The sequence below is a fragment of the Mustela putorius genome, unplaced genomic scaffold (genome assembly GCF_011764305.1).
Source record: "Mustela putorius furo isolate JIRA1106 unplaced genomic scaffold, ASM1176430v1.1 tig00000224_pilon_pilon_pilon, whole genome shotgun sequence".
In the NCBI taxonomy this organism is placed as follows: domain Eukaryota; kingdom Metazoa; phylum Chordata; class Mammalia; order Carnivora; family Mustelidae; genus Mustela; species Mustela putorius.
Window position 1 is genome coordinate 15,595,269 of NW_025421321.1, and position 18,412 is coordinate 15,613,680.

An 18,412-nucleotide genomic window follows, 5' to 3' on the forward strand; every position below is an offset into this window, starting at 1 on the left:
GAGATCAAGACTTGCATGCTACACCAACGGAGTTCGCCAGGCCCCCCAAATTTTTAAATTTTAAATTGAAAGGGGTTATTTCCTGATGAACAAGAAAGTAAATGGTGGACCTATATATAGTGTCGTCTCAAATCCAGTAGCATCTCCAGAGCCTGCTCTTCCTCCAAGTCCCTCAGGTAGAACGCACCTGGTGAACCCTGAGCAGCAAGGCTGGCCCCTGGTGGTCCACTTCCCTCTCACTCCTCCCATCCTGGATTTACTCTTTCATTGGTTGTGGAGATATCAACTCATCTGGTTGCATGGGAGGGGAAGGCAGCATCCCCTACAGACGGAGAACTAAAATAGCTTAGTCCCCAAGGAAAACAGGGCTCTAAAAGGAAGGACCCGGTTAAAGGCAATGCTGAACATGTTGGGCGGGGGGGGGGGGGGGGGGGAGAAGGCGTTGCACAGTGTCAGAACCTCTGCTACCAGAGAGAATTTTCCAGCAAGAAGTCTCCTAAGACCTTCAATCAATTCATATGGACTGCCTTTAAAGAGCCATGAATTAAGAGTCTGAGCTGTGACTCTTCCTGGTTGTGTGACCTTAAGTAAATCTCTTACCCTCTCTGGAGGTCAGCTTCTTCATCTATAATCTGAGGGATCGAGACCAAATAAGAGCTCTCTCGCCTATCTTGACTGGAGAACTCTTTTTTTTTTTTTTTTAAGATTTTATTTATTTATTTGACAGAGAGAGATCACAAGTAGGCAGAGAGACAGGCAGAGAAAGAGGCAGAGAGAGAGGAGGAGGAAGCAGGCTCCCCGCTGAGCAGAGAGCCTGACGAGGGATTCGATCCCAGGACCCTGAGATCATGACCTGAGCCGAAGGCAGCGGCTTAACCCACTGAGCCACCCAGGAGCCCCTGGAGAACTCTTTTCATCGTGTATATACTTGCCAACATCTTGAGATTACTGAATCACATAATAATTTTCATGATGTGTATAAGTCACTTTAAAAATAAAGTTATTGGGGCTCCTGGGTGGCTCAGTCATTAAGCATCTGCCTTCGGCTCAGGTCATGATCCCAGGGTCCTGGGATTGAGCCCCGCATTGGGATCCCTGCTTGGTGAGAAGCTTGCCTCTCCCTCTCCCACTCTCCCTGCTTGTGCTCCCTCTCTTGCTGTGTCTCTATCAAATAAATAAAATCTTTTTTTAAAAAGTAAGTAAATAATTCTAAAAATAAAGTTATTTTAGATATATGTATAATTTTAAAACAATCTCCAGTAATGCCTAAAATATAAAGACTAGGGGCGCCTGGGTGGCTCAGTGGATTAAGCCGCTGCCTTCGGCTCAGGTCATGATCCCAGTGTCCTGGGATCGAGCCCCGTATCGGGCTCTCTGCTCAGCAGGGGAGCCTGCTTCCCCTTCTCTCTCTGCCTAAATCTCTGCCTGCTTGTGATCTCTCTCTGTCAAATAAAGAAATAAAATCTTAAAAAAAAAATAAAATAAAATAAAATAAAATATAAAGACTAATCTCAACCTATTTCCATTTACCATGTAGTCCAGAATGTTTCATTCACTTTATTTACGCAAGGGAAAATCGTGCTTTGTTAACAAATAAATTTTTTAAAATTTTATTTAAATTCCAGTTAGTTAACATAATACAGTGTAATATTAGTTTCAGGTGTACAAGATAGTGATTCAACACTATACCACACCTGGTTTTCATCAAGCAAGTGCAAACCTTAAACCCCATCTCTTATTTTAACCCATCCCCACATCCGCCTCCCCTCTGGCAACCATCAATTTGTTCTCTGTAGTTAAGATTCTGCCCCCCCCCCCGCCTTTTTTCCTCCCCTTTGCTCATTTGTTTTATTTCTTAAGTTCCACATATGAGTGAAATCATGTGGGTATTTGTCTTTCTCTGCCTGACTTATTTCACTTAGCCTAATACTCTCTAGCTCCAGCCATGTCATTGCAAATGGCAAAATTTCATTCTCGTTTATGCCTGAGTAATATTTGTGTGTGTGTCTGTACACACCATGCATCTTCTTTATCCATTCATCAGTTGATAGACATTTGGGCTGTTTCCATAATTTAAATATTTTATTTATTTATTTGACAGAGAGAAATCACAAGTAGATGGAGAGGCAGGCAGAGACAGAGAGAGAGGGAAGCAGGCTCCCTGCTGAGCAGAGAGCCTGATGCAGGACTCTATCCCAAGACCCTGAGATCATGACCTGAGCCGAAGGCAGTGGCTTAACCCACTGAGCCACCCAGGCGCCCTGTTTCCATAATTTAGCTATTGTAGTTATTGCTGCTATAAACATCAGAGTGCATGTAAACCTTTGAATTAGTATTTTTGTTTTCTTTGGGTAAGTACGGAGTGGTGAATTGCTGAATCGTAGGGTAGTTTTATTTTTAATATTTTCTTTTTTTATATAATGAATAACATCTTTTTTTAATGATAAATAACATCTTAAACCTTTAGAGTTTCTTTTAAAATGTAAAACAAAAACATTCAGTAAAACTTTCAAGATTCCTCTATGTTGAATGAGAACTGAACACGTCTCCAGAAATTTCTTGAACTTCAGTTCTCACGTGAACGGAGCTGTTCCAACTTTAATAGATTCATAATCAAAATAAAAATTTGCTAATCAATTATTAATCATAATTAAAGAAAATGCTTTAGTAACTCTTACATACACAAGTGAAATGCAATAAAAGGTATTGTTTTCACAAACAAAAGGCAAAGATTTTTAAAGGGGGTGTTAATTTATAAAAAACATTAAAGTACTGTTCCACTAACCTACTTTTTTAAAGAACAATTACATATGTAAACAAATAATTTTTTCTATCTGAAATCCACTGAGTTTAAGCTTAGTTGTACCTTTTAGCTTCAAAAATAGCCCTGTTTTAATAAACACAGCTGCTCTGTTACAACTTAAAGAAATAAAACATTTTATTTTAAAAACTCCAAGTATGCTTCAAATGGAAACTGCCCGTTTATTAAGCACCCACAGAGTTCCAAGCATTGTACAAAACATTAAAACATTTGTTCATACTCTTTTCGAGCAAAATCACCTATTCTGTTGCACTCATTTTTGCATGGCATTGACATTTTAATTCCACTGTCAGAAAACGACCAGTTCTTCAAGACTTGCTCAAGAAACAAGTTTCTGATCCATAGAAGTAGTTCATGTAGAAAGTTTCTCTGCCAACTGTTCTACTTAATGTCCTCTCCCTCTGAAACCACCACCCCCCTTCCTCCTCTGAAGCCTCCACCTCCTCTTCCACCTCTGAAACCACCGCCTCTTCCTCCTCCTCAACCGCCCCTGCCACCACCTCTTGGAGGGCCCTTCTCACCTGGAGGTCGAGGTAAAAACCTCTGCAGTGGTAACAGTTTATATGGGTGTATATAAAATTTCTGCAGTTTTTTAAAGGAAGATGCCTTCATATTTTCTGACAATTTAACAGAAAAATAAAAATCTCTAAGTTGTCCAAATATTTCATTCACTTTACCAATCTGTTCTTTGTTCTCTAAATAAACTGGAGCATTGAAATAAGGCACCTTATTTTCATCTGCAGTACATTTACAAACTATGTCATCTTCACAGGGATGCAGGAACTCCTAATAAAACTACATGTTCCGGAGGTCCTTGGTCCTGGCCTTTGTTAAAGCCTCCGCGGCCACCTCCTCGTCCAAATCCTCCTCGGCCGCCACTGCCACCTCTCTATTTTTAATATTTTCTTGAGGAACTTCCACACTGTTTTCCAGAGTGGCTGCACCAGTTTGCATTCCCATCAACAGTGCTATTAACAAATAACTTTTAAAAGAACATTGATCAGGGGCGCCTTGGTAGCTCAGTGGATTAAAGCCTCTGCCTTCAGCTCAGGTCATGATCCCAGGGTCCTGGGATCGAGCCCCGCATCCGGCTCTCTGCTTAATGAGGAGCCTGCTTTCTCCTCTCTCTCTGCCTGCCTCTCTGCCTACTTGTGATCTCTGTCTGTCAAATAAATAAATAAAATCTTTAAAAAAGAACATTGATCATATTTGGTATTGGGACAAATGTATGATAAAGTGTATGAAATTTAATGACTCTTGACAGTATCAAAATAGACAGGGGCGCCTGGGTGGCTTAGTGGTTTAAGCTTCTGCCTTTGGCTCAGGTCATGATCTCAGGGTCCTGGGATCAAGCCCCACATCAGGCTCTCTGCTCAGCGGGGAGCCTGCTTCCCCCTGCCTCTCTGCCTTCTTGTGATCTCTCTCTGTCTATCAAATAGATAAATAAAAATCTTTTAAAAAAAAATAGACAAAAACCACTTTTCTAAATGAATGCTTGGGATTTGTGCTTTTTGCGCCTTAAAAAAAAAAAAAATAACTGGTCTATTTTTATTACTTTCATGTTTTTGTGTCCAAACAATGAGATAAAACAGAAGGGTTCAGGCTGCTTTGTGCAAACATCATTCTGCAAATAATATGAAGTGGATCTCGCTCATGTTTATTTCTAATAAAGAAAGACTATATTGGATAGAATAGCCTCTCTATTTTCTCTTTTTTGGCTTTGGTATCTGACATGGAAGAGATATCAGGACTAGCCAGATAAACATTTTGATCAGCTGAAGGCAATTTGCACACCTATTGAATGAAGATCATCTTAAGTCATCGTGTAGAATTTTCATGTTACGGTCTTCATTTGCTTTATTTCAGCAAACTTTTCACATTTTATATTTTTAGCCAGCATTCTGTTGTGAGCATATATTAACCAGTATAGGACTAAAAAAAGTTGCCATAGAGTAATCAAAACCCACAGAGGATCCAGGGGAGAACCTGAGTCCTATGCACACACCCGGGTGCCACTGTGGGTGCTGGGAAATGCATGGGAGGCTCCCAGAGGGATCCCATGTTCACAGAGCAAGAGGCTGTCTGAAGAATTACTTTCATTACTTTTTTCAAACTAGAAGTTTGAAAGATACCACTGCCATCTGTAACAGGGTGCACCACCTCGAATGCCTTTCAGAACCCCCGGGATCAGGCAGCATCTGAAATCCCCTCCTATGCTATTTAGTCCACAGTCCTCTCCAGCACCACGTGGGAGAAATGACCCTCTATTTTCCCTCAAGGAGGAGAAAGATGTGTGGGTCCCAAGGCCTAACCTCCAGGAAAATGTGATGCGGACTGAACCGACTACACTCAGGATAGGATAGGATAATTTGGGGAAACACAGATCCCTTCACACTGGACTGAAGCCGAAATGAAGATCTGGTAAGACCCCATCAGATGAGGAGAAACTTAAAAGACTGCTAACACCCAATGCTCGTAAGAGTGGGGGAATCAGACACTGTTGTTCTTTGTTTCTAAGACAGGCCAGCAGAATCTGTCCAATGCACTTATCCTCTGACCCAGCAGGTTCTAAGAATCTGTTCTTTAGAGACACTCCTACATGAGAACAAATATACCATATTTAACAACTCTAAGATCCCTAAACTGGGAAATATACATTATTTTATGTACCATTAAGATAGAAAAATAGCTGCCATTTTAACTATGATGCTGTGCTTTTCATATTACTTAGACTTTTTATTATAAATTTATTTAAAAAGCTCTTTTAGAGATGCCTGGGTGGCTCAGTCAGTTAAGCTCTGCCTTCAGCTCAGGTCATGATTCCAGGGCCCTGGGATCGAGCCCCTAATTGGGCTCCCTGCTCCAAGAGAGACTGCTTCCCTGTCTCTCTCTGCCTGTTGTTTCCCCCTGCTTGTGTGCTCTCTCTCTCTCTCTGTCTGTCACGTAAATAAATAAAATCTCTTTTTTTTTTAAATGCTCTTTTAGACTCAGAAGTATTTTTTAATTTTTTTATTTTTTAATTTATTTTATTTATTTATTTGACAGAGAGAGACCACAACTAGGCAGAGAGGCAGGCAGAGAGGAGGAAGCAGGCTCCCCACAGAGCAGAGAGCCCGATGTGGGGCTCGATCCCAGGACCCTGGGACCATCACCCGAGCCGAAGGCAGAGGCCTTAACCCACTGAGCCACCCAGGCGCCCCAAGACGTATTTTTTAAATCATATATTACTCTTGAGAAGTACTACTCTCTGCCCAGCTTTTCCTCCTCGTTGTCCCTCCCACTTACCTATGGGCCAACTCATCAGGGAGGAACTGCACTCCTCGTGTCACACTTACCTCAGGGCACTTCTCTTCTCCCTGAATCGTGGCCCCTTGACACCCAGACTGCCTCAGATACATCAAGAGTTTGCACATGATCCTGTAAGTCATCCTCCAAACAGGGATGTTTCTGAGAGCAAGAGGGGCACTGTCAATAATACTGGATCAATGACCATGACCTGTGACTGTCGTGGACACCAGAACACACGGGGATCCTAATCCCCACCCTCTTGGCACTGCTATACACATGTACATCATAAATAAGGGACTAGACCCTTGGATCCGCATGACATATCTGAAGAAAGCACGGCACCCTGGCTGCACCTGCACACCGTCTGATGACCTAAAAGTAAAGATTTCTGGGAACTGAAACAGACAACATCTGAGCAGACAGCTTTCCCAAGATGTCCAGATCAGGCATCAGGTCCATTGCTTCTCCGTCTCTACTGGGGAAAGAAAATGCCCTTTGTCTGCGTTTCCCAATCCCTTGCAAAAGGAGGAAACCTCCTCTGATTATGACCTTTTCAGAAACAACCACATTGTGATCCTGTGAGTATTTCTGAAGGGCTAGAAGTTTCAGAATTCACAAAAGTCTTTTATCTGAACTACTAGCTGACAAGACTCTTATCCACAGTCATGGTTTCTGAATTTGCAACTTTGTACCTCTCCTTTGTTCCCCAGACTTGCCTCCAGTTTTGTCCCAGCTTGTTTGTCCCAGATTGCTATTCTCTTTTATTCCTGAATAAACCCATCTTTTGCTGATAAAAATAAACTGGCAATTTTTACTTGGAAGGTTAACAACCCATGATTTTGCCATTCTCCTATTAATGGACATCTTGGAAAGAATAATAAATAAATAGGTATCGGGTTATTTCTGGCTTGGAGCTTTCATAAGTAGAACTGCCAAGAGCATTCTTGTGCACGTCTTTTCATTTTCATTCCTTTCGGGTAAATACAGGAGTGAAATTGCTGGATCATAGGGTAGGATTATGTATAGTTTTTGTAAAAGAATTTTTAAAAAAACTTTTTAAAAAAGATTTTATTTATTCATTTGACATGGACAGAAGGAGAGTACAAGCTGGGGGAGCAGCAGAGGGAGAGGGAGAAATAGACTCCCCGCTAAGCAGGGAGCCTGACATGGGGCTCGATTCTAGGACCCCAAGATCATGACCTGAGCCAAAGGCAGACACTTAACCAAATGAGCCACCCAGGCACCCCGTAAAAGCAATTTTTATATCAAAACTTACAAACATAAAATTTGCCATTTTAGCTATTTTTAAGTGCACAATTCAGTGGCATTAATTACATTTATACCATTATACAACCGTCACCACTATCCATCTCCAGAACTTCTTCATTATCCTAAACTGAAAATCTGTGCCTGTTAAAAAAAGAATACCTCTTCCCCCTCTCCACAGGCCCTAGCAACCATTATTCTACCTCCTATCTCTACAAACTTGACTATTCTAGGTATCTCATAAGTGGAATAATTTTAAATTTGTCCTTTGGTGTCTGGCTTATTTCAGTTAGCATAATGTTTTCAAGGTTTATCCGTATTACAGCATGTGTCAAAATTTCATTCCTTTTGTTAGTGTAATATCCCATCATAGATAGATATATAGATATATATATCATATATATTAATATATGATATATATAATCATATATATGATATATGTTATATGATTATATATAATCATATTATAAATAAAACGTGGTATCTAGGTCACATTTTCTTTATCCATTCTTCAGTCAATGGAAACTTAGGTCGCTTCCACCTTTGGGTTGCTGCAAATACTACTACTATGAACAAAAGTGCACAGGTATCTCTTCAAGTTCCTGCATTCACTTTTAGATCTACACGCAGAAGTGCAATTGCTGAATTATAATTCTGTTTAAATTTTAAATTTTACTTCAGAGAGAGAGTGTAAGCATGAGTGGGAGGAGGGGCAGAGGGAGAAGCAGACCGCTGAGCAGGGAGCCCCATTTGGGATTCAATCCTGGGGCTCAGTCCTAGAGTTCTCTCCCAGCACTCGATCCCAGAACCTGGAGCTTGATCCCAGGGCTCAATCCCAGAACCCTGAGATTATGATCTGACCTGAAGGCAGATGCTTAACCTACTAAGCCACCCAGGCATTCCAATTCTGTTGAATTTTTTGAGAAACTACCATACTGTTTTTATCAGCAGCTGCACCATTTACATTCCCACAAGTAATGCACAAGACTTTCAGTTTCCCCACAAATACAGATTTCCTATTTGGGTGTTTTTTAGTGAGAGTTATTCCAATGGGCATTAGGTAGTACCTCATATGGTCTTGATCTGCTTTTCCTTAATCAGTGGTATTGAGCATCTTTTCATGTGCTGATGGGCCATTTGTTTATCCTTGGAGAATGTTCTTCAAATCCTTTGCCCCCATTGAGTTTTAAGAGTTCTTTACATATGGATAGTAATCCTTTACTTGATAATATGATTTGTAAATATTTTCTCCGTTTTGTGGGTTGCCTTTTCCCTCTCTTGATAGTGAGCTTTGATGGGCAAAAGTTTTTAACTTTGATGAAGTTCTATATTTTATGAGAAACTTCCAGACCCTTATTTTCAAAGTAGTCGTGCCATTTTACACTCTCACCAGCGATGTCGGATCTTCTAATCTCTACATTCTTGTCAGTTCTTCATATTGTTAGTCTTTAACTGTATTCATTCTGCTAGGTATGTAATAGCATCTCTTTGTAGATTTAATTTGTATATCCTTGATGACTAACGGTGTTGAGCATTTTTTTAAAAGATTTTATTTTTATTTATTTGATATAGAGAGAGAGATGACAAGTAGGCAGAGAGGCAGGCGGGGGTGGGGGGGTGGGGGGTAAGCAGGCTCCCCGCAGAGCAGAGTCTGAGGCAGGGCGTGATCTCAGGACCCTAAGATCAGGACCTGAGGCAAAGGCAGAGGCTCAACCCACTGAGCCATCCAGGCGCCCCAGTGTTGAGCATTTTAGATGTACCTGATGAAGTTCTAGAACCTAGGTGAGGTTCGGTGGGCTAAGGTCTGGAACCGATGACCAAGAAAGAATTCTTGAGATATCTCTGGTGCAAAATGGTGGTTTATTAAAGCACGGGGACAGGACCCGTGGGCAGGAAGAGCTGCTGCCCCGGGTTGTGAGGGATGGCAGGTTATGTACCCTGCGGCTGGGGGGGAAGGGGAGGGGAAGGAAGGTTTCAACGGAGTTTTCATATGCTAAAGAGGGCCTACAAGGTGCCAGGATGTCCCAGGCCTACTGCTGGATCAATGTTGTCTTTAGACCAGCCATTAACATTAAGATAGTTGGGAGACTTTTTGGTGGGGTGTCACAATCCTGCTATCAATCGTCTTTGTTAGTGAGATTTAGGACATTTGTAAGCCAAGGGAGACTCCTGTCTAGCAGGATTGTGAGCTCTGCAAGTTAACTATTTGCTTATTGTTCATGGCAGTCAGGGCTGCCTGAGAGATGCTACACATATGACTGAGGGGGAGCGGATGGTGAGGGGGGTGCAAGGCGCCAGCTTTTGCTTTGTCTTCAGGCAGTCTCCTGCTCCCTCATCATACCTATTGGCTATTTGTGAAATGTTTGTTCAAATCTTTCACCCATCACTCTGTTGGCTTTTTTGGAGGGCGTGGTTTGGGTCTATTCTTTAAGTTGTAGGAGTCACTGATTATTTCTCAGTTTCTTCCTCTGTGGGTAGCAGGTGTGAATTCCTCCAGGACACATGTACTACAAGAAATGCCTCGGTTGGCCACTGTCTACAGTGTCCTAGAATTCTTAAGGGTCCCCACTCTCACCCAAAGCATGTAGGACCCATGCCAGGAAAAATTAAGGGAATGCCACAGGCTTTTGGGAGGTGGAGGGTTGAGGTGGTGGGGAGTGTTTACCAGTGATTTGAAGGGAGGGAGCATTCAGTGGCCCCTGGCAAAGAGAAGCTGTAGACTATCTTCATGGGAGGGAGGAGGGAAGAAAGAGTAGGGGAGAGCCCACTGGCCCTGGAGCCAGAGAAAATGGAAATGGAGCAGATATATAAGCTAAACTGAAAGCAGAGCTAGCCTATGAGTATGAGTATATCCCCAAGGATCTCCCACCTCTGAGGAGCAGGGAGACATAAGCTTCCTGTTCTATTTACAGAGCTCTGGAAAGCAAACAGTAACCACAGTGCAAAGGGCTTTCTCCTAACCTGCCCTGCACTATCTGGTAGGGTATCAGCAGAGGTCACAGATGGCTCCATCCCAGGGCCAAAAGCCAACTATGATCATATAAGAGGCAATATATGGGAGGGCCAACCACTTTTATTATTTGATGCCCTAATTTTAAGACCTAACCCTCCCTGGGTTACAAATCACAACCATAAACAAAAAGCAGGGGCAGAGGAAGAGAGAATCTTAAGCAGGCTTCACATAGTGCAGAGCCCAGGGAAGGGTTCGATCTCATGACCCTAAGATCATGACCTGGGCCAAAATCAAGGGTTGGATGCCTAACCAAGTGAGTCACCCAGGTTCCCCAAGTAATTTTTTTAATATGTAAAATTAAGCATATAAAAATATACCAGTTGGTAGACAGAAACCAAGTCAGTTACTTAACAAAGAGTCTATTACAGAGAACTGTTAACTAAGTAACTGAAAAGCCAAAAAAAAGAAAGCGTTCTGCAGGGGTCGCCTGGGTGGCTCGGTGGCCTCTGCCTTTGGCTCAGGTCATGATCTCAGGGTCCTGGGATCGAGCCCCGCATCAGGCTCTCCGCTCAGCAGGTCAGCGGGGAGCCTGCTTCCCCCCTCTCTCTGGTGACACTCTCTCTCTCTCTCTCTCTCTGTCAAATAAATAAATAAAATCTTTAAAAAAAAAAAAAAAAAGAAAAGAAAGTTCTGCAGTATCAGTATTAGAAGCCATAGAAGCTGGAAGCAGCAGCTACCACCCCTAGGGCTGAGGGGAATCAAAGAAGAAACAATTACAAAAACTTGGCAGGTCCGGGAGGACTTGTGCAGAATTGACACTCTGACCTCCAAAGGGGCACAACAGCTTCGCTGACATCTCTGATGGGGTCATATTAAAGCTGATTCTGCAAGAACAGGGAAACTGCAAGTTGCAGAGGACAGGACAGGGAAGCTAAGGGAAGCACCCAGGAGCCACAGGGAGGCAGGGCAACGATAGAAAACAAGAAGGCAGGAGCCAGCCCCTTACACAACCCAGCCCCATCATTGCAGACTCCCTCCCGTACCTCAACTGGCAGGGCCCAGTAGAACTAGCGTGGAAGCTTCAGCAGAGTTGGCAACACAATGCAGAATATAAACCATGCTTTTGGAGCTGGGAGACAATAACTAAATTACTGGCACAAAGGGCTTCATTATCACAAAGAATGGAGTAACCCTGCAGGCAAACAGGAACGGTTTGAGAACAACCCACCCTCTGTTCACTCAGAAAGACAGGGGTTATCTTAAGAGCAGAAGAGACTAAAGGTCCAAGCATCTGCCATATTGATTTTCCTTCTGTGACTCCCTTTGGTGGTTCTAGCTAAGTGGTTCCCAAGCTTTCATGTCTAAGAATTACCGCATACTGTGCTTTATAAGGGATATAAAAAATACTCTAATTTGATTTTACCTATATGCAACTTTTGCCTTACTAGTTTTAGAACCAAATCCCCCCAACATCACCATACCCCATCCCCACTGGAGTGGATCAGAGGCAGAACTCTTTAAGAAGTGGGGAGTCTTCTTCTCCTTCCCCCCCATTCATGCGTGCGCTCTCTCTCTCTCTAAATAAGTAAAATCTTAAAGAAAGACTATGCAGGGGAGAAAAAGCACGGGGCTTGATGCCAGTTCATTATATTCAGGTGCCTCTACTTACTAGCTGTGCACCTTGGGGGGCCCAAGTTAAGACTCTCAGCTTCAACCTTCTAACCTGTAAATGGAGAAGCAGCTACCTGATGAAGGAGGCAAGGTCCTGTGTCAACTTCTGTCAAATCAGATCCACAAATGTGTGCGGTAGAATAGCCTCCCTGGCTGAGCCTCATAGGAATGAGGAATGAACCGTCATTGTGTTAAGCCACTGACTCTAGGGTGGGCTTTACCTGTTACAGCAACTAATATTACCTTCACTGATAGAGAGTTCACACCTGACAACAGTTTCCTCAAAGAAATAAGGGTGAGTATCACATCCATGAAATGAAGACAACCAGTTGTAGGAGGATGCCAATTAAAGTCTTTATAAATAAAAATATGATACCACTGACATTTAAAACCCAGTAGATGTGATGAGGGAACAGGAGGCTGGCTGAACCACCCTCCCCTCCATAAAAAACCAAAGGAGGCGGAGGTAGAAGGAAAAGTAAATAAAGTTAAATTTCTTCTAAACCTAAATCTCATTAACAAGGATGCTTGATAGCAGGAATGTAACATTCCACCAGGAGAATCCCAATTGTCTTTACTTGATAGTAACCAGGCCTTCAATATCCTGATAGTATTCTTTGCCCCAATAGTCCTTCTGAACACCCCTTTATCCTCACCTACCCAACTCCTGTGTATATAACCAGCCACTCCTCACAACCCGGGGCAGCCGCATCTCCGCCTGCCCACCGGCCCTGTCCCCGTGCTCTAATAAATCACCTTTTGCACCAACGACGTCTTAAGAATTCTTTCTTTAGTCGTCGGCTCCAAACCTCCTCACCCCACCGAACCTGACCTTAGGTTCTGGGACTTCATCAGATGGGCTGAACTGTAGAAGACTTGAACTCAATGGAAAAATGATAAGCTGGAAGATGAGGCCGAAGAATAGTCCCAGAAGGCAGGGCAAAGAGAGATGGGGAAAAGAAAGGCAAGTTCAATGACATGCGATAAGATCTAAAAATTCTAGCAACCATCAAAAAAAAATTTTTTTAGAAGTAGATAATAGAATAGATGAGAAACAATTTTTTTTATAAAAACCAAGAATTTCCAGGATCCGAAGAAAGACACACACAGACTCACAGAATAATTCCCCCAAAATGTATGGAATATAAGAAGTAATTACATGTTAGGGGCGCCTGGGCGGCTCAGTGGGTTAAAGCCTCTGCCTTCGGCTCAGGTCGTGATCTCAGGGTCCTGGAATCAAGCCCCACATCGAGCTCTCTGCTCAGCAGGGAGCCTGCTTCCACCCATGTGGAAGCCTCTGCCTGCCTCTCTGCCTACTTGTGATCTCTCTGCCTGTCAAGTAAATAAATAAAATCTTAAAAAAAAAAAAAGTAATTGCAAGTTAATACATTAGGGAAACATTATGAAGATATCTAAGTATTGCCCATATAAAATTTTTAAATAATAATCTAAACAAAATCAATATGGAAGTTGTCAGTAGGGGATTCCAGAAGGAAGCTAAAGCTTGCCCACATTCCTTTGTTCTTGCTTTAAGTTCTAGGGCTGGATATAGATGTTGTTTAACAATACACATTATTAGAAATGTACAAATTTAAATAGATGCATATATTTAGAGAATAGCCCCTAGATACATGGGAATAGAATACAGCAGGAAAAATGGATCAAAGAAAATGTAATCAAAAGCCAGGTATACTGGACATGACTAGCTACCTCCCAGACAACATTTCCTACCTCCCAGTCATGAGCCAGGGTTTTGTGTAAGGATCTCACTCCTTCTCCGTGGCCACAGACTTTGGGGGAAACCGACCCCACCTCCAGCTTCAAGTACAAATCTTAATTTGACTAAATCAGATTGGCCCACCCTCTTTGCCCCAATAACTGGTTCGGGTATGGTCATGTGAGCCTTAAATTGCCAGTAAACGCACCCAGTTCTCACCTGGTGAGCAATTTTTTTTTTTTTTAAGATTTTATCTATGTATTTGTCAGAGAGAGAGAGAGAGAACACAGGCAGACAGAGTGGCAGGCAGAGGCAGAGGAAGAAGCAGGCTCCCAGCCAAGCAAGGAGCCTGATGTGGGACTCGATCCCAGGATGCTGGAATCATGACCTGAGCCAAAGGCAGATGCTTAACTGCTGAGCCACCCAGGAATCCCCTGGGGAACAATTTTGACCCCCACAGACATTGGGCAATGTCTGGAGACATTTTCAATTGTCCAAAATGGAAAAGAACTCTGGCATCCAAGGGAGAGGAACCATGGATGTGCTAAATATCCTAGAATGCAAAGGACAGCCTCCCGCAAAAACCATTCAGCCCCCAAAATCAGGGGTGTCAAGGTCAGGAACCCCTGGTCTACAGGAAAAAGCTACGGATACTTTACATCCCTTGACCCCTCAAAGAAGCAGCCTTGGGATAAAGCTGATGCTGCAGATAGCAGATCTGGAGGATGGGAAGAATCAGAGTCCATGATGACACGGTTGGTCCCATCAGGGACCATTCTCCCATCAGATATCCAGGTAAACGAGCCTGTAACTTTCTATTGGTTAAGCCACTGTTTAACTGGGGTTTCTGTTACTCATAGCCAAGAGCATCCTGGCTCAGAAATAAAGAGGGAGGAAAAAAAAGAAGAAAACAAGGAGGAGGGATGTGTGTGGACAGAATAATGCCGCGCCCGCCCATCCACTCCCCTTTCCAAAGAACTCCATGTCCTAATCCCCAGAATCTGTGACTATGTCACCCTAACATGATAAAAGGGACTTGTGCTGTGTGATTATACTAAGAGATTAGAGAGGAAAGGATATCCTGATTAGACATGGGCCCAATGTAATCACAAATGTTCGCATAAGGGAAAGAGGGAGGCAGGAGAGAGGTGTGATAAAGAAGGGTGCCCTTAAGCAATGGAGGAAGGGACTTGACCTAAAGAACGCAGGTGGCTTCTAGAAGCTGGGAAACACAAGAAAAACAGGTTCTTTCCTCGAGCCCCCAGAAGACAATACTTTAGCCAGAAAGACCCATTCAGACTTCTGACAGACAGAAGTATAACAAACGTCATTGTAAGCCCTGCTAAGTTTGTAGTAATTTGTTTTAACAGCAATAGGGAACTAACACCGCGTGCCAATTAGAAAATTGGTAATAAGATGTCAGGAGTATGTATTAACATAGCAATAGTTACAGAAACATGAAAGACTTGATCTCTTTTTCAAAAACAGGGGCTCTCAGAGTGGAGATTTTCAAACTCCAGCTATGTGCTGAAAGACCTGCGGATCCCCTTACCCAAGAATTCAACACTGCCACAGGATGCAAACAGCAAGAGGCTCTTTATTGTTTCGCAGGCGCCTGCCGGTGGTCACCGCGCGCCTGCGGGTGGTCAGCAGCTCCTGCTAGCTGAGCACACCAGGCTGGGGTAGTGCAGGATTTTTATGGACAAACAAGTTTCGGGAGGGGCTGAGCTGACTGATTGATAGTTTGGACAGGCATACTTGGCGTCAGTGGAGTGGATCAGGGGACCCACGTGCGAAAGCAGACAAAGCAATCTTACAGAAGCAGAACTGGCCGGTTAGCCCACGCATGCGAATGAAAGCACTATCAGGATATTGAAGGCCTGGTTACTATCAAGCCAAGGCCATTTTCCCTTTAATGAGGTCCTAACATAAAGACAATTGGGAGTCTCTCCTGGTGAAATGTTACATTCCTGCTATCAAACGTAAGGTAACTTCTTTGTTGTAAATCTCAAGGACATTTGCAAACCAAGGGAGACTCCTACCCTGCAGGACTGTGATTTCTGCAAGTTAACTATTTATAATGCTACACATATGGAGGGGAGCGGGTGAAGGGGGGGGGTGCAAGGCGCCAGCTTTTGCTTTATCCTCAGCCAGCCTCTTGCTCCTTAGAGTTGAGGGTTTAAGCAATTTTTCATTTCTTAGCAAAGCATTAGAAGCATTATTATACAGAAGCCAGAAACAGCCGGGTTAAACACAGATGTTCACTATTTGTTATCCTGTTATGCTGCTTGCTGACTCCCTTATCTATCGTCAGCTAGCTACAGTTTCTCAGTTAGCATAAGCTGGTTATAAAAAGAATGTTAAAACTTATAGGCTATAGTATAATTCTGACCTGGGGTCCTTCAGTGCCATGGTTGTGGAAACACACTCACCTTTGATGGGACGAGTGGCAAAGTCACACTGCAAAGTATATGGATTTGAGAAGAGGAGTTATTGTGACTTTTTTTTTTTTTTTTAAGATTTTATTTTCAGGTCATCTCTACCCCCAACATGGGGCTCAAATTCACAACCCTGAACTCAAGAGCCGCATGCTCTACTAACTGAGCCAGCCAGGAGCCCCGTGGCATCTTTTTGATCAACTTACAACACCTGGAAAATAAACAAACACACAAAGGTATAGCAATATTGCTGTCAAAGTCAAGATGAAAAGAACCAAAGAAGAAATAGCTCATATTGATCAAGAGACACTATAACAAGAAGGTAAAATAGTCATGAGGCCTTTTACATCTAACAATGTATGCTGCTGCCCCTCGGAACAATTTGTTACTTAAACTGTAACCCCTGGAGGATTTTACTAGTTGCCAAGCACATTTAGATATGGCCTTAAGAAACACTGATACTGACAACAGGTCTTTGGGGAGAAGGACGATGTACGACCGTGAAGCTGGGCAGCTGGGGATGCCCGGCTCGCTCAGGGCGGAACGCCGCCTGCTTCAGGAAAGCCGAGCACCCGGGAACGCCCGGTCAGCTCAGGGTGGAACGAAAACCGCCTGATTCCCTTTTTCGTGATCGTTCCTTTCTCTTCCCAGAAGTGCTCGTTGTTAGATGAGTCCTTTGAATGTGCTTGGTTAACTATAAACATTACCCTCCGCCTTGCTGACCTGCAAGACGTGACTAACTGTGACCTTCATCAATCCTTCTGTTGGCTATTGTTTTCTATCTAATAAAAGTGAGACTGTGGAGTTGCTTGGGGCAGCAGTCTTTTTCGACCGTTGTCCCCTGCTCCCAGTCTTTTGCAGCTGACTTGTTTGTGCCTAATTCTTCTCTCGTCGCCGTCGCCGACTGGAAGCGGCAAATGTAGACTTAAAATATGTAAAATGAAATCTGCTCAAAGAATAGGGAGAAACTGACCAAAAATTACAGTGGAGACTCAAAAACATGTTACTCTCAGAAACCAAGATATTAATCAGTTTTTTAAGATCAGAATAATGATGGGGCATCTGGGCGGCTCAGGTGGTTAAGCAACCATCTCTTAATTTTGGCTCAGGTCATGATCTCAGGGTCATAAAATTGAGCCCTGCACTTGGCTTCATGCTGGGCAGGGAGCCTAAGATTCTCTCTCCCTCTCCCTCTGTACCCACCACCCTGCTCAGTTGCTCTATCTCTCAAATAACAATAACAATAATTTGGGTGACAGCACAGGTTGATCTAACAGAAACATTTAGAACTACATTCTGAAAGAATACACATTCACAAAGTCGACCAAAGTCTCAGGGATTAATATATCCCTCTACCCAAAAATAATACTCAGACCATCTTCACTCACCAAAGTGCAATAAAATTAGAAATGAAAAACACAATGATAGCCAAACAACACCAACAACAAAAATAAACAGACCATATATCTAGAAATTTCAAAACAGACTTCTAAATAATTCAAGAGATAGCAGGACCAAAGCAGAGATTTCCAAGTAACCAGTCCAGTTCATAACCTAGCCCTCTTACTCATCTAAAGCTATCTGCTCTTAAATACTTGCTGAATTACATCAAAGTGCGGGGAAAGGGGAGAATCAGGGAGGCAAAGACAGACCCAGAAGCTCAGGGAAAGGGATTGGCTGAACCAATGGGTTCTGGATATGGCGAGATGATAGAGATCTGACAGTTCAGACAGACCCAGAAGCTCAGGGAAAGGGATTGGCTGAACCAATATGTTCTGGGTATGGCGAGATGATAGGGATCTGACAGTTCTCACCATTCAGGTTCACCAAAACCTCCAAGCATCTACTGAACTGAGTGACTTAGGGGAGTCACTGCCATCCAGGGGAGGCCAGAGCAAGGCACCAGGGCAGAGGAGGCTACTGCAGGGGGACTATAGAAACTGGAAAGAGCCCATAGCTCCATGTGTAGGATTCCAGTTGGCTGTGACTAAATGAGGCCAAACACTGGGATAAAAGGGGAACTGTCATTTTTCTGAACACTGACGTCAAAGGGTGCCTGACACTCAACCCAGGAAGGGTGCCAGTTGGACAGATGTGATTTTTTTATCTAAACAAAAACCAGAGGGCATATTAGACAGCGACCAGACAGCAGATTATTTAGCCTGTGCTTAGGGTTTGCCTGGATAATTCAGACCCCAAACATCCTACTTGTGGCCTCAATTCCTCCCGCTATTTGACTGCATACATTAAAATACATG

General features: G+C 43.1%; 1 pseudogene; it reads right to left on the bottom strand.

Moving 5' to 3' along the window:
• Window positions 1–2,920: 2,920 nt before the first annotated feature.
• LOC101675506 lies at window positions 2,921–6,249 on the bottom strand (annotated as a pseudogene).
• Between the last annotated feature and the right edge of the window lie 12,163 nt (window positions 6,250–18,412).